The sequence below is a fragment of the Palaemon carinicauda genome, chromosome 3, assembly GCF_036898095.1.
Source record: "Palaemon carinicauda isolate YSFRI2023 chromosome 3, ASM3689809v2, whole genome shotgun sequence".
Lineage (NCBI taxonomy): Eukaryota > Metazoa > Arthropoda > Malacostraca > Decapoda > Palaemonidae > Palaemon > Palaemon carinicauda.
The window spans coordinates 43,900,971-43,915,880 of record NC_090727.1 but is presented as its reverse complement, the minus strand read 5'-3'; the positions used below and the strand labels follow the sequence as shown (position 1 = coordinate 43,915,880).

General features: G+C 34.4%; 2 long non-coding RNA genes across 2 annotated transcripts in view; both read right to left on the bottom strand.

The window, feature by feature from the left end:
• Positions 1 to 14,910, bottom strand: part of LOC137638264 (uncharacterized) — a 466,810-nt gene that overhangs the window by 392,310 nt on the left and 59,590 nt on the right. The window lies entirely within an intron of this gene.
• Positions 5,555 to 14,367, bottom strand: LOC137637177 (uncharacterized). The gene is made up of 2 exons (XR_011043436.1): positions 13,492 to 14,367; positions 5,555 to 7,061 (listed from the first exon to the last, which is right to left on the bottom strand). It is a non-coding gene; the product is annotated as an uncharacterized lncRNA (long non-coding RNA).

Sequence of the window (14,910 nt, the reverse complement as noted above, 5' to 3'; positions counted from 1 at the left end):
TGGATTATACAATAACTTTATTTTATGAATAGAATGTTTATTGTTCATTATAATAAGCAGATAGCTATTCGGAAAAGGCCTTAAATCGTAGATAACAGAAAGGGGGGCGTGCCCCATCCAGTGACTGACAGCCATATATAGAGAAGCTGACACATATATAAACAATACATTCAATTGTTTCTTTGCTTTTAAACCTTCATTTGTCTACATTTATGCATCAAAATATTCATATATATCAAGTTGCTCTTACATATGCTAAAAGTGTATTAAAAGTGGGAAAATATGGAGTAGTATCTATTCGGGAAAATGAAACTAGGGAGAGTATAGACATCTGGTAACAAAGGAAAGAACTAAAATTGAGTAAAAAATGGGGTTTGCTACAGTATCGCCTCCTACTGGCTGATAACATAACTAAATTATCATTAGAAAAGTATTAACTGAAAACTTTAAATGTAAACAATGAAGGAAATCGAAAAATCTAACCAAATTAAAGATATTTTTATAGTTTGAATGTATCAAAAGAAAGAAGATAAATCTATATATAATTTCCACATAAAAGTAGTTGCCAATATCAGCTAAAACTGATAAAAATAATCTAGTTAAAAACCTTTACTAGCAACATAGTTAGGAGGTTTATCTTAGAATAAAACTATTGTTATAATTTCAATCAAAACTTTAAAAATTAATAAACTTGTGCAAAGTCGAAATAACTTATATATATAATAGATAAATAAAATTTTTATTGAATTTAATACCCTATTTAACTGGAAAATAATGACTTTTGATAGGGTTTTGGGTAAATATTATTGGTAAAACAAAAGGGCGGACAATACAAATATAGAGATTTTCGAAGCTGTGGAATGCAGACAGAATAAATAAAAGAAATTTATTAAAAAAAGGGCTATATTTCTATTATTTCAATCAATGAAAGCTATGAAATATAGTTATTTATTCGAGAAAGCCATAAACTACAACTGAAAATATAAGAGGAACGGCCTTTCTAATGGAGAAGACACTATTTTAAATGCCAACTGCTAAATTACTGATTTACTATTATTATCATCATTACTAGCTAAACTACATCCTTAATTGAAAAAGGATGCTATAACCCCAAGGGCTCCAACAGGGAAAATAGTCCTATGAGGAAAGGAAATTAGGAAACGGATAGAATAGTGTGCTAGAGTATACTTGTATATCCGAGTTTGTTTTATTTTATGTCTCTCATTTCTTTTAATTTCGATACTCTGTCACTTTTAATGACTAAAATGGTAAGAAAGGATATCTTAGAATAAAAATTTAAAGAATAATGATACCTATTCTTTTTTTCCACCATTATCCATACATTAGAAGGTCGGTTGTCAGATGCGCCTTCTCCAATGCCTTCCATCAAAGGCATCCTACTCTACGAAACCTTTTCTCTCCATATCATCCTTCACCTTATAACCCCATCTAATCCTCTCCTCCCTCTTGATCTTCTTCCCATAGCAGACTCCTCCCAAGCCCTCCCCACCATCAACAATGCCCACATCAGTAACTGGACAAAATCCCACAGGACATAATCCCCACAGAGAAAATCCCACAAGATACAGTCCCACAGGACATAATTCCACAATGTGAAAAGTGGACAATATCATACGGCATAGCAAGGTAATGTTTTTAGTATTTTATTTATTTATAATTTAACCGTTCCTATCAATGAGTCACTCAATGTTGACGTAATAATTGCACAACCTATCTGCCATTCACATGATTTATTCCAGTTATTTTATCCATATTTGATGACTAGAACATTATTTTTGTTTTTGCTCACTTTTCATGATCTTGCACTTCACAAAGCTGAACTATTCTTCCTGCTTGTTCATAGGCTCTTTATCTTTATATTTTACCTCTATAAACCACTTGAGACATAAAAAAAAAACTATTTCGAAACATTATATGATAACAAGACTTCGATAATATCGATTTAACAATAAACACAAACTATGCATCGTGATACGCAAAATACATAAGAATGTATATGACAAACTTATGTTGTAGGTCCTGTAGTGAGTAGGGTTCCCCTGCGTGATAGGACAAGGAAAGCATCCTTTAAAGTTGAGTAATATGCTGCAAAGAGCACCGAAATAAAAACATTGACGTAATCGAATCTTTGATGGAAAACCCTTTCATGATGAACAGACACCACAATTTGCCAAAAGTGCAACTAAGTAATTGCAAAACATAATAAACAGAGGAACAAGACTAATAAAACGTGTCCCACATAGAGAAAGGATCACTCCTATACTAATTGAATTACATTGGTTACTTACTTTACTTTACTTTGATGGCTGCTTTTCCGGTCCCATACAGCAGGGGAACCCCAGTCTCTACTGGACCTCCACTGTCGTTTTACTTTGTTCGTTCAGAGTATTTTAACGTTTCATATCGCGTATTGTTCATTTACTGTTAAAGCAAGAATTGAGTTTAGAATATTTACAATAACCCATCAAATTACCAGAACCTCGCGTCCAATATATCTAAGAGAATTACTACATATTGTGTAGCCAACAATTCATGTTGACACGAGAATAGTCACAAATGGTTTCAAATTATTGGAACCTGGATATATGTCTACTGTAGGCTCTTGAGCCTTTAAATATGCGGCCCCGGGACTATACAATAAGCTCCCACTAGTCATCTGAAAGACTGAATTTATTAAGGCTTTCAAGAGGAAACTGAAGACTTTCTTGTTCTCCAAGTGCTTCGATAATGTGGATTTGACAATAAACGAGCGAGATGCGGTGTGAAATGCTGAATGCCTTGGAACTCATATGATAAAATGACTATGAAGGTTAGGTAGAGAGTAAGGTTCCCCTACTGTATAGGGCCAGAGAAGCAGCCCTTAAAGTAAGTCAAGTGAACGATATAAAATGATATAACTTCGGATTAAGATCTAGCTAGCTAACATTTTCATCAATATAGGATTTATCTTTTTTATATTTAGGTCGAAACTGGTGAATAAGGCAATATACCTATTGAAAAACCTATCAAATTTTGAGTTATAAATGATTATATGAATATCGGGCATTAAAATGTATTGAGAGTCTATTCAAAATTCAAATCACACTGAACGACGTCTTCGTAAATTATAATGAATAAAGACACACCCAGAAAACCTTCAAAGTGTAGGGTTCTCCTGCTATATATGACCTGAAACGCAGCCATTAAAGTAAAATTAAAGTATCTTGGAATATATAGCTCGATACGTAAGCTTTTCGAAACAACACAATCAAATGCTTTTAAGATATTGATTATAAAACTTGACTTTTGAATCAAAATTGTATCCCCGAGATTGTAAGAATACCAAACTTAAAATAGCCGGTAATTACCTTCAATGTTTCTTCTTTAAAGAGGCACTAACTACACAACACGTCTTCTCGAAATGGTGTCTTTAGCTTCAATGACTCTTCGGTAGCTCAAGCAAAGAAGTCCTTCAACCAACCAGAGACCTCCACCACATCTAACAATTGTATCACCTCTTTTCATTGGCGTTTTCAGCTACCAGCTTTATGAAAAGATCTCCCATTGGTTGGTTGGACTCAAGGTATTTATAAAAGCATTCTCAAAAGTACAAGTAAAGGATAGAAACAAATGTTTTTACGTTGCCAAACGTCACTTCATGAACACAACTGACAAAGTTATGCTTACATTAGTTTATACTCTATAAAAGAAGAAAACGTTATTATGTATATTAAAAGAAAACGATACATTTTAAATGGGAGACATAGATATATACTTAACAATACAATGATTATCGCAAGACAATTTAATTTTACGATTATCTTAGCAAGTATTTTTAATCTATTCCTTTAGAAATATTTTGATATATTTATCAAGCTTTAAGATATGATTTTAACTAGAATTAACTCAGAATAAAAGGAAAATATCGACATAAACGATTTCATATAGCCTACTTGGATTGATTTTTTTTCCTTTTTCGGATTTGGGTCATAAAACAGCGCTGGGAGGCCATTCAGAGTCAGCTGCAACCAAGGGTGTCATTTAAATACATACTGCATGCCATCAGAGGTGTACCATTGGCAATAGCTCCGTAAGGAGAGTAATATTTTCTAGCTCTACTTGTATTCTTATCTGCCCTTGCCAAGTGTGTCTTACGATTTAAGTTTATTTCATATACCAGGAATAATTGTTTATATATTTCATTCTTTATTGTACCTATGATAATTAATCTAATTAGATTAAAGCTATCAATAATTCTGTTCCTAATGCAATATATATTAAAGTCAGTCAATGGTAGGAATTAAAAGCCTGAATTCTTTATAAAATTCCATTCATATAAATAATGGTACACAAGTATTGTAACGATGGATGTTTTATAGATAATTTGAACCATTCTTTATGAAAGACTGTCATCAAAACCCATACTAGGCTACATTATGCCTGAAATATTTTAAAAGACAGACCACAGTAAACATGCTAGAAAAAAAGGAGTTTTGTTTTTCTTAGATTAATGTAAACTATAATTCTTCATCCAATTTAATTTTGTAAGTTACTTATAAGGATCTAAATTATACATTAATTCAGATCCATACATCTAATATGACACCGAGTCTCTGCTCTCAGTTTTTAAATAAATACACAGCTTATCGTAGCATGGAACACTGTGTCTAAGCTACGGTTTTAAAACCAAGTTTAGCATCATTCTTGGTTGAATAAGATTCTTACATATATATCGCTAACCCACGTGATTTTAATTAATGCAAATATCACCTACAATGGCATTTAATATCGAATGTATATGCACTGTTAATTCATTTATGATAAAATGCTTTGGGATGGGCAAAGATTCTCCAATGTCTGTCTTTTAGCATTGCCGTACCTTCGGAGGAATATAATTTACGAAAATAAAGACCATTGCACTGGCATCATAGCCTGTTTTAAATCGGGTAGCGTCGAGAAAAAAAAATCTTAAGCTTACTCTCTTTCGTCAGATTGAGAGTTCTTCTAAATAAGACATTTTCCGGTCAAGTGGACTCACTAAGGCCCAGTCCACACGAGCGAGCACTGCTTGGTAAGCTTTGCTCGGTGTGACGTCAGAAATGGAGAAACCGCGAGCAAAGCTTCGCACAGGGCTTCCCTGATGTTTAGCGAAGTATCAAGGCTTTGCCTGGCAAGGGTTTTCCCTGACGGAAATTCGTCTTCCAATAAAGGGATAAAGCTGTCACACTAATGACATGCCGTCACTTTCGAATATATTAATCTGCTTTTGCATATATATATATATATATATATATATATATATATATATATATATATATATATATATATATATATATATATATATATCTATAAAGGGATAAAGCTGTCACACTAATGACATGCCGTCACTTTCGAATATATACATCTGCTTTTGCACATTATATATATATATATCTATCTCTATATCTATCTATATATATATATATATATATATTGGTGTGCTACTGTCTTAAGCACACATTTGAGTATGAGTTGTTTTCAGATGTATTTAGATGGTTTATTGAACACATCTTGGTGGTTTTTTAAGTTTTATTGTATATAAACAACTGAGTTAAACATCTCCATCACTGGAGGAAGCTGTGTTGGTCCACATGACCAATTCTGGTGAAGTTTTGATAAGAACTGAACAAATTACTGATATCCCAAAAATCGTACACTTGCTTTAATTTGGATAAGTGACGGAATCGGAAGACACCTGCATCCGGTGACGTCACAAACTTTCACACGAAGAGTTAATGTGTTGACACTAAGAAAGAATGACAACTCAGCATCTTACATCCTGTACACAATTTGAGTTGACCATAGCAAATCTCACGGCCAGCTCTTCCAACCAACATGACATATTACGTCATTTGTTTTAAACATGTAATATTACTATTCTAATCATTACATATGCTCGGCCAGCTATCTCAATTTTTTTTTACAAAAATTTAACAACAAGCCGAAACATGGTTATTAGGTGTGACTGGACATACGTATCATTCATTGTCCAAAACTAATAACAATAATGCATACAAAAAAAGATATTACCAAAGCAAAAAGAAAAATGCATGATAAAACCAAGATCATACATATGGTACATTGCTAGCAAATGATTACATGGTACCAAAAAACAAAACAAATTCTGACTTACAAATGATTCGGTAACTTGATAAAGAATAATTGTTACCTTTGTCAGAAACAAGATACTCAACATTCAGTGCACAAATACGAATTCCTGGTACGTACACGTACCACGGTTTCGTACATATATATATATTTATATATAGGGCTGATACATTTTATTAGATGCCCATAGATTCTGTTATATATCTTATATATTTTTCTTTTTTTTTTTTTCTCTTTTCTTTTTTAACATTCCGGCTTATATATTTTTTATTAGATGCCGAGAGAAAAAATGATTTATATCCTTTTTTATTTTATTTATTTTTTTAAATGTTATTTTAAATGTATTTTTAACAATGCAAATGTAGAGAATTTCTTTAATTACATATTACTAGCGTACTAATCAGCTTTTCATACAAACATCAATCCGACAAATTACTCCCTTAGCGAATGAGGTGGCCACTCATACAGCTTTGAACTGGATTAAATAGGGGGTATTGTCAGGGCTATGCAACTCATTCCTTTGTAGCTGCTTGCTGTGCCGTAACCTACGCCAAACAAGGATGTTCACGGCGATAAATATCATCACCGTGAAACACAAACTAGCCAGTATTATGGGGTGAAGAATCTCTTTGTAAGTCGGCGACAGGTGGTCCTTTTCGGTAAGTTTCATTAAGTGTTTCGCCACACTTCCTTTATAGGGGAGAGGAAGTGCGGGCGTTGTAGAGGTCCACGTGAAATTCGCGAAGTAAGCACGTTCTCTGATGATTGTCCGTAGGCCAGTCACCATGGAATTCGGGGAAGTCCCGATACAGCCATCTGCTGCGACGAAGATGTGGTTGTGGGATGTGGATCCGTCAGGGCATGATATATTGAAGCCGTCCTTGTCGTATCGTATCCACGAGCCATTATTTAGTCTGCAATTGAATTCTTTATTGTCAAAGGGATAAAGCTTATCCAGACAATTTTCACTTGTATGGGAGAGAGCACCGTCTAGCACTATACCTAACTCGCATGAATCCATCAAGTTTTTACGGAATTCAAATGAGTCAGCTGTACATATTTTTCTATCCATTGCATCTGAACAGTGAGTTAATTGATTTAAGTCTTTAATGACCGTATATGTTTCCTTGTCTGGGGAAATCAATACGTGTCCTGTCAAACTGGATATTACTGGATTTGAGTGATTCGTCATGAAAGTCGGAAATGGTGATATCCTGTAAGATTGCCAGGCATCAGAAGAATCAAAGGGAATTGTAATCCTAATCTTGTTATTATCTACGTTTACTGTAATTAGGCTGTAATAAAATTCTAACCTATGTTCGTCTAACAAAGGAACATAGCCTAGTTTATCCCTAGTGTTCTCCAGAACTAATTTTAAGTAACGTATAGGCAACAAATGGGGCGACAATACACCTTTAGTTGCTAACGTGATAGCTTCTACATAATCCTTGGATTTCTCAATGAAATGTGCAATTCTGTTATGTATGTGATCTATCTTTGAATCATAATACGTTAATGTTGCTAACAAATCCTGTACTTCCATAATTTGAACGATATTATCTGAATGTTCATTTAACAAATCCATAATTTTATTGATTGAAGCTAACTGATCCCTTAGTTCTGACATAATCAATTCATCTTTATGAGTCAAGAACTCAATTTTCTTATTTTGATTACTAATTTTAAGACGATTGGAAAGTCCTAAACCTAAACTTGCAACAGACCCAAAGATGCTTAATGCAGCATAAATGAACGGATTCCGTCTTTCTTTTTGTTCGTGTCCTACAGTCCACATCAAAAGGTCATAAGCCAAAGATCCTGTCTCTCCAGTCTTATTCTTTAAGTCATCAGATAGCATCTCTGCAATTTTTAATGTTGAGCTAAGCAAACTCTTAGTAGTCAAATGAAAATGTCTCCTATGCAACTCATCCAATGATGCAGAAAACCTTGAAATGGCGGTTCTTAAGCTAGTGACATCATTCTCTTGAAGAAAAATTGCTTGCATATGCACTTCGACGATTACGTTGGTTGATGTAATAAAAATGTCTTCTTGTCTTTCAACTATATTTCCATATTTAAAATATATATTCTTAGTCTTAGAACTCATCCCATACGAAAAAAATGTCTGAGCGAACAATATCACTCCCAACAACAAAAAATTCATCTTGGAAACCTGTAACGAGAAAAAACATATGTAATTACTCCTGTATTAAAAAGAAAACTTTTAAATTGAAATTAAAATTTTTCCTCACTTCTTTTTAATTTCTTATGTGAGACAATGGTACTATTCTCTCATCCGTGGGTTGGGCTACATTTTGAATTCTAAACCTATTGGCCGTTAATATTTCCAAAATGTTAAATGGGCCTTCAAACTTAGGTGTTAGTTTATAGTTGAGCCCTTTTCTGACATTGATTTGAATATAGATGTTATCACCCACGGTATATGTTTTAGTTGGTTTCGCTATTTTATCATGATTCCTTTTCATTATGATTTGTGATTCTTCTAAATTCTTTCGAAGGATATCATATCGACTTATACTTGCATTTATACATTCTTTTAAAGGATTTGATAGATTAGTTGTAGGCGTTAATACATGGAAAGGTGTTCTAACTGGGGTACCATACAATGCTTCATGCGGTGACATTTTAATTGATATATGATATGAATGATTCAGAGTACTCAGTGCCGCCGGTATTGCAATATCCCAGTTGGGGTCTGATCCCCCTAGTGTTACCCTTAATATATTTAATATCTTCCTATTTGCTCTTTCCACTAGCCCATTCGACTCTGGGTGATATATCATGGTATTGATCTTCTTTATTTTGAGGAATTCACACAATGAGGTAAGAAAGTGATTATTAAATTCACCACCCGAGTCTGAGATTATCATGTGTGGAATTCCATGTTTACAAATGTAACACTCGTAAAACTTCCTAGCGCATTCAATCGCAGTTTTAGTTTTAAGCGCTATTAGTTCTGTATATCGAGTTAAAGCATCTATAATTACTAAGAGGTGCTTATTCCCTCTGTCTGACTCGTAAAATCCTGTTAACAAATCTAAATGTATTCTTTCAAAGGGTTGATTGGGAACAGGATAAGTTCCTAAGCTAACAGGTGTTTTCGTATGCCCTTTGTTTTCCTGACATGTGCGACAATTAGCTATGTGTCTTTTTATATCTGTAAGCATTGTATGCCAATAAAACAATGATTTGGCTTTCTGTGACATTAATGAGAACCCAGGGTGTCCATGTAATGGATTTGAATGCAACCAATTCAGGACAGTGGAAACAAGTGAGTTTGGTACTACTACCTGGTCGTTAGTTACATGTGGTGTATTGCGGGTTTTCCTTGTCACAGTCCTACACAGAATATTATCTTTGATTACATAATTCTGCTGCTTATACTTTATATATTCTTTTTCTTTATGATTGCCTTTCAAAGCATTTATAATTGTTTCTATTTTCTGATCTTTTCTTTGCTCAGTCTGTAACAATTCAGCACTCCAGCCTAAATCTTCTTGTTCAGATATTGTTTTTACAATAGGCATGGATGTTGATATATCTATTAATTCAGCTAAAGACTCCGTACAAGATGACACGGGGTTGCGTGATAATGCATCCGCAATGATATTTGCTTTCCCAGGTAAATACCCGATTCTTGCGCCAAAATCTTGAATGATTAAATGCCACCGAGTTCGTTTAGGGCTGTGATTGAAGCCTTTAAAGAACTCTGTTAGTGGTTTATGGTCAGTAAGAACCTTAACGGGATAACCGTAAATTATGAACTTAAAATGCACTAGCGAATTAACAATAGCTAGTCCTTCCTTGTCTATTACTGCATATTTACTTTCGGAAGTTCTCAATTTTCGAGAATAGAAAGCTATCGGGAAAAACTGTTTATCATATTGCTGAAGCAATACCCCTCCCACTCCTAAGTCTGAGGCGTCTGTTGCAATGAAGAATTCCTTACCGAAGTCAGGAAATTTTAAGATAGGAGAACTACACAGTTCATCTTTCAAAGTATTAAACGCCTGTTGATGTTGCTCAGACCATATGAAATCTACGCCCTTCTTCGTAAGATCAGTTAAAGGAGCGGCTATTATTGAATAGTTGCGTATAAAACGCCTGTAATATCCACTACAACCCAGAAATTGCTGTATTCCCTTGACATTAGTAGGTATGGGAAAATTACGTATAGCCGACACCTTATCATGGACTACTTTAAGACCTTGGCTTGACACCATGAAACCCAAATATACTAATTCTGTTTTGAAAAATTCACACTTACTAATCTTTACCCTTAAGTTATGTTGTCTTAATCTCTGTAGTACTAGTTCTAACTTACGTAGATGTTCTTCTAAGGTGTTGGAAAAGATTACAAGATCATCCATATAGGCATGCAATATATCCCCTAACAAGTCTCCAAACACTATGTTAATCATTCTTGTAAATGTTATAGGAGCACAACGTAAACCAAAAGGCATCCGTAAAAATTCATAATGTCCCCTGGCTGTGCTGAAGGCTGTGTATGGGATACTATCTTCTTCTAATGATATCTGGTGAAAGCCTTTAAGTAAGTCCAAACTGGTAAAATATTTATTCTGACCTAACAAAGACAAAATATCGTCAGTACATGGCACTGGGAATCGATCAGGGATCGTTTCCTCGTTTAGACGACGAAAGTCGACACAGATACGCCATGTTCGATCTTTTTTCGGTACAACTATTAAAGGAAAATTATAAGGGCTATTTGATTTTCTAATGACTCCTTCCTCTAACATTTTACCTACTTCATCATTTATTTCATTCTGGAATTTCATAGGGAGTCTGTACGAGGGTACATATATAATTTTCTGTTTGTCTTTTAACCTTATTTGATGCTCGATCACATCTGTTTTCCCTAAGGATCCATCCGTAGTGGAAAAGACATCTGTATATTTATTTAAAAGTTCAAAAATTTTCTGCTGAATTTCTTCGTCTTGAATGTCCTTACTGATTTTATTTTTAATAGATCGTAAAAGGGATTCATCCGCAACTGATTGAGAGTGATTGATTTCAGCAACGGTAAGAATACGATGTTTATAAACTTCTACATCCAAGATATGTTGATTTTTGTGAATTACTAAAGTGTTATTTAAATGATTACAGACTTCGATATTACATTGCTGATGTGAGCCTACTGTATAAATAGCTTGTGTGACAGACAATCCGTTGGTTTTCAAAGTATCGGAAAGGATTAATATTTCAGATCCCGGTAGTGTTTTCTTTATTTGCACTATTAAATTCGAAGGTATGTTTGGTTCGATATATTGCGTGCAAGATGATATTACGGGTGAACGAGAATTCTGCTGGGTCGCGTGTATTATTTCTTTATTAGTGAGACAAGTTATTGGTTCTTCAACGTACGTTACGGTTACATTTGTCGTCTCCTTATTATCCAAAACAGACTTTAAAGTATTAGAAGACTTATAGAATTTCCCTTTGATATACACGCCGTGCTTTGCAGGAGCTAAGATAATGTTTTGATTTCCCATAGATGGGTATCCTATAATTACAGCTGGATACATATTAATGTTTTTCACAACAACAAATGTATCGGCAAACGTGCGATTACCGACTCTGAACTGAATATGAGTTATGCCTATGACGTTTAATTCATTATTTCCTATACCTGAAAGTCTGATTCCTGATTTTTCAATCGGAAAGTTCGAAAACAACAAATGATGCGTCTTCAAATCCATAATATTACGTGGACTACCAGAGTCAAAAAATAACGTAAAGGATTTGTGTTCTAAATTTACAGCATATAAGGTTGGCCGTAACTCATTTTGGCTTATTATTGTATGAATTCGTTGCAAATCTACGGGAGCATGCACTGTTTTACTTAATTCGGCCGTGTGTTTCATAGGAAAATCTATTGTCTCACATTTATCTGATAAAACATTAAATTGATTATTCAATACTATTGATGTTGACATAAATGACCTTGACCCAACATCACTCTCTTCCCCTCTAGAGTTAACTATGTGGTATTTGCTTTGTTCTGCACATTCTGAAAATTAGGCTGACTTTGCGAGGTCTGGTTTGACGGCCCAGGCTCAGCGATATTTGAAGAAGTGTTTGTTTGTTTCGGACTCTGAACTGCATTGACATTTTGTTGTTTCTTCTTATTGTTAAAATGAGGATTTTTCTTTTTATTTCCATATGGAACTGACTGTGGAATTGACTGTGTATTTCTAGGATATTGTTGTGTCTTACGCGCGTAACATTGACTATAAGAATGTGATCCTGTGTTGTGAACTGAACAAAATTTCGTTCTACAGTCTGCGCTTATGTGACCTTGACGTTTGCAGTTGTAACACGTCACTCCCGCTACTGGATTATTAATTACGTTCACTGTTTGTGGTTTTGTTTCATTCTTAGCAAAAACTTGAGTTAACACGGGATCGAGATCTGGACACTTGGACATGTGCTTCTTTATCTGTTTATAGACATCCAATTCCGTACTTGCAGGCATTAACTTCTTATCAAAGCACCGCACTAAAGCTTCAGGCAACATAAGTGTCATGCAAGTTAAATACATTAATCGTAAAAAATCTTTCACGGAGATATTATCGTTAGTAACCCAAGTGGAATTACCTAAAATGTCCTGATATTCGTTAAGCCTATCAGCTATGAGAGCTGCTCTCTCAACAACATTAAGCCGATTCATAGTGGCTTGATTAAGTGTATTTCGTAACGTTAACACCACATCCAAAGCTTCTTCACCCCCATAGATCGCGCGTAACCTAACTTTGAAATCATCCCAAGTAACTGCTTCCTGAAATGAAACACCTCTTAAATACGCACTCGCATCCCCCTTAGAAAAATCTATAAAACTTTTAGCTTCTTGTAATTGTACAAAAGGATCTACGATTTGTTTGGCATTTAAATGGGCATCAACGGATGAAATCCATGACTCCACATTTTGTGGCAAGAACCCGTTGACACGGCCTTGAAAAGGAAGGATTGCTGACCTGGCATTTACAAGCGTCACAATTGGAGGAGGATTAGCCTGGCCTACACCACTAGGTCCAGGGGTAGGGCTGACAGGAGGAGCCATGACTGCTGTATTCTTTTTTTTTCTATCTCTTTGACCCCTTTCAATCCTATCAAAATATCTATATGAGTACAGACGCCCACTGCGTAAACGCATATGTATAATAAAATTCCCCCAACAATGTTACTAATCCCAATACATTTCCCCCCAAGAGTTTATGAAAGAAAAAGGAATTAGCACAAAGAAAGAAAAATTCTAAATGAGAATTCGGAGTTTCTTATAACAAAGTTTAGGAATTCACTCACCCCAGTAATATTTGACTAACGACTTGTGACAACTACACTTCACTGCACAAACTGAAATGAATACAAAATCTTTGTACTTAGCTTTATATGTAGTCGAGTCGTCTCTCTCTCTCTCTCTCTTGATGTTTTGTTAGCGATGTCTCGTTCTAGTTTCTTGTAGAATGTAGGTCTTCCTGGATATGTTTTGCAATAGTTGAATGCCAGTCCTTGGGTTTCCTAGGATGTTGATTGAAGATTCTATTTGTATACTAACATATGTTGGTGTTAGCATTTTCGTTGGACTCAGTCAAAATTGTAGATATTTGTAGATAGTTCTGAGTTCTTGAAGATCTTTATCAGGTATTACAGCTTTTATGTTGAAGTCTTGAAGATATATCTCTGGTTTTACAGCTATTTATTTTTGAAGTCTTGAAGATATTTCTCTAATTCTTAGAGTATAACCGCTGTCTTTGAGTTTAAGCGCTGCCACCATTTATTGGTGTGCTACTGTCTTAAGCACACATTTGAGTATGAGTTGTTTTCAGATGTATTTAGATGGTTTATTGAACACATCTTGGTGGTTTTTTAAGTTTTATTGTATATAAACAACTGAGTTAAACATCTCCATCACTGGAGGAAGCTGTGTTGGTCCACATGACCAATTCTGGTGAAGTTTTGATAAGAACTGAACAAATTACTGATATCCCAAAAATCGTACACTTGCTTTAATTTGGATAAGTGACGGAATCGGAAGACACCTGCATCCGGTGACGTCACAAACTTTCACACGAAGAGTTAATGTGTTGACACTAAGAAAGAATGACAACTCAGCATCTTACATCCTGTACACAATTTGAGTTGACCATAGCAAATCTCACGGCCAGCTCTTCCAACCAACATGACATATTACGTCATTTGTTTTAAACATGTAATATTACTATTCTAATCATTACATATATATATATATATATATATATATATATATATATATATATATATATATATATATATATATGCACTGCTTATAAATTATCAATACTCCTAATTAAGGTAAATCTTATAAACAAAGAAATTAAATAAAAGCTCTAAATTGCAACTTATGCAGTTTAGTGTATTATTACATATATCTTAATAATAAATTATCTTTCTCAGTTTTATATTATTTATTGAACTCATTTCCTTAAAATATCTGTGCTGCTTACTATTTTGTTTACGTTTTTTCATGATAGTTATAATTATTGTTATATGTGTACTGTATGTGTGCACGTTACATATATAAATGATAATCATAAGTACACCCCAACCTCTACGAGAGATTTCTAGATCCGGCAGTGTTATCAGATATACGGCTGGTGTGAATTTGATGTTTAACGTATGGGTAAGTCTCACCTTAAGGTAGTCTTCCCTCAGGACTTCATAGATTTGTTTGCAGGTTTCTGG